The 2,812-nt window shown below is 53.3% G+C and overlaps 1 pseudogene; it reads left to right on the top strand.

The window, feature by feature from the left end:
• Window positions 1–765: 765 nt before the first annotated feature.
• On the top strand, window positions 766–2,373 carry LOC142862590 (casein kinase I pseudogene; annotated as a pseudogene).
• Window positions 2,374–2,812: the final 439 nt, after the last annotated feature.

Genomic DNA, 2,812 nt, shown 5'->3' with positions numbered 1-2,812 from the left:
CAGTTCCCTGGTGACGCCCCCATCTCCACGACGCCCTGGTACAGTTCCCTGGTGACGCCCCCGTCTCCACGACGCCCTGGTACAGTTCCCTGGTGACGCCCCCATCTCCACGACGCCCTGGTACAGTTCCCTGGTGACGCCCCCATCTCCACGACGCCCTGGTACAGTTCCCTGGTGACGCCCCCATCTCCACGACGCCCGGGCACAGCTCCCTGGTGACGCCCCCATCTCCACGACGCCCGGGCACAGCTCCCTGGTGACGCACCCATCTCCACGACGCCCCGGCACAGTTCCCTGGTGACGCACCCATCTCCACGACGCCCGGGCACAGCTCCCTGGTGACGCCCCCATCTCCACGACGCCCGGGCACAGCTCCCTGGTGACGCACCCATCTCCACGACGCCCGGGCACAGCTCCCTGGTGACGCACCCATCTCCACGACGCCCTGGTACAGTTCCCTGGTGACGTCCCTTTCTCCACGACGTCCCAGGACAGTTCCCTGGTGATGCCCCGGTCTCCACGACGCCCGGGCACAGCTCCCTGGTGACGCCCCCATCTCCACGACGCCCGGGCACAGCTCCCTGGTGACGCACCCATCTCCACGACGCCCCGGCACAGTTCCCTGGTGACGCACCCATCTCCACGACGCCCTGGTACAGTTCCCTGGTGACGTCCCTTTCTCCACGACGTCCCAGGACAGTTCCCTTGTGACGCCCCCGTCTCCACGACGCCCGGGCACAGCTCCCTGGTGACGCCCCCGTCTCCATGACACCCTATCCCAGCGTGCTGGTCTTGACTAAAGCACTGGAAGTGGCGTGCCGCACACTCCACGTGGACGATGAGAAGAAAGACGAGGACAAATCAGGTGATAGAGTTTGGAGCGGCAGTACTCGGGGAACTGGATCTTCATCATCTGGAGTTTTAAGGGTTGGACCTGACTTTAGAGCTGGAAAAATAAATTGGATGTGGCAATTCTGGAGAATTACGATCAGGGAAAAATTTGTGCACAGATGAATATGTGGCAATTAAACTGTGGCCCACGAGATCCCGAGCACCACGGCTGCGTTTGCCCTGCAGACTCCACAGGCGGTGTGGGCTGCAGGGGCAGCCTCGCGGTCGCTGCCCTGGCCTCGCAGTGACCGCGGTGGGATGGTGCTGAGACCGCGGGGCCTATTTGCGAGACCCGTTTGAGGTGTGTGGCAACACTGTCTCGTGCAGCTGCTCTAATGACAGCTGTGCCGCTGCCTTCTCGCACGGAATATGCTCATTCAAAGAACTTGCTATACGGGGATGTAAACCTGAGAACTTCTTAATAGGGCGGCCAGGAAACAAAACCCAGCAAGTTATTCGTATTATAGATTTTGGTTTGGCAAAGGAATACGTTGATCCAGAGACCAAGAAACACACACCACACAGAGAACGCAAGAGCCCTACAGGAGCAGCTGGATACACGAGCATACACACACATTGAGGAAAAGGGCAAAGTGGAAGAGATGATCTGGAAGCTTTGGGTCATACGTCCATGTGTTTTCTGAGAGGCAGTCTTCCTTGGCCAGGCTTAAAGGCTGACACATGAGAAGAGAGCTATCAGAAAATCGGAGATACAAAACGATACAAGCTACACCGATACAAGTGTTATGTGAAAATTTTCCAGAAGAAATGGCAACATATCTTCGTTATGTAAGAAGGCTAGATTTTTTTTTTTTTTTGAAAAGCCAGACTATGACTACCTAAGAAAGCTTTTTACTGGCTTGTTTGATGGAAAAGGATACATGTTTGATTATGAATATGACCGGACTGGTAAATGGTTGCCTACTCCAGTGGGCGCAGCTCAGCAAGACCCTGCTCTGTCATCACACAGAGAAGCACATCGACACGGAGACAAAACGCAGCAATCCAAAGACCAGGCTGTAAGTCCCACCAATGGCGAGTTGAACACACGTGGCCCTGCTGCAGGCCGATCCAATGCGTCCATCACAGCCCCTCGGAAGTGAAGTGACGGGAGGAACCAAGTGCAATAGAAGTGACGGGAGGAGCCAAGTGCAATAGAAGTGACGGGAGGAACCAAGTGCAATGGAAGTGACGGGAGGAACCAAGTGCAATGGAAGTGACGGGAGGAACCAAGTGCAATAGAAGTGACGGGAGGAGCCAAGTGCAATAGAAGTGACGGGAGGAGCCAAGTGCAATAGAAGTGACGGGAGGGACCAAGTGCAGTAGAAGTGACGGGAGGGACCAAGTGCAGTAGAAGTGACGGGAGGAGCCAAGTGCTGCTGTTCTCCCAAACGAAGGAAAAGGAAAACCACAGAGCGCCACAGGACTCTGGACACAGACGGGCCATGGGGAGGTGCTCTGCACTCATCTGCTGTCTTATGACAAAGTCATCTCTGTAGTGACCACGTATATGTTCAAGGACTCACTCTTAGAAACAAAAATGTCATCCTTTCATACTTCATCTTGTGGTTGTCTTACATTCATATTTTTTCTAGTTTAACTTTTATGGAAGCTTTAAAGTTTTGTCAAAACATGGGTACTTTGCCCATCCATGAACGGAAGGGGCCGGTGAGGTGGTATTGGTGAATGCAGCTCTATAGAACATTTTTTAGAAGCTCTTCTCCTGTTGTAGAAAGCGGCACAGTATCTTAAATGTCAACCAGTTATATGCCTAATTTGGTTTTTTAGAGCTTATGTAAGAGCGTAATCAAACAGGAATTCTTTCCCTAAGCGGGTAATGCCACAGAGGAAACAGCATTGCCCAAATGTTTAAAAGAAGTTATTCCTTGAGAGAGTTCATATTTCGCGACTTCTGCATTGA

This window comes from Microcebus murinus, chromosome 20 (assembly GCF_040939455.1).
Source record: "Microcebus murinus isolate Inina chromosome 20, M.murinus_Inina_mat1.0, whole genome shotgun sequence".
Lineage (NCBI taxonomy): Eukaryota > Metazoa > Chordata > Mammalia > Primates > Cheirogaleidae > Microcebus > Microcebus murinus.
The sequence above is the reverse complement of the archived record's forward strand: the minus strand, read 5'-3'. Positions and strand labels throughout refer to the sequence as shown.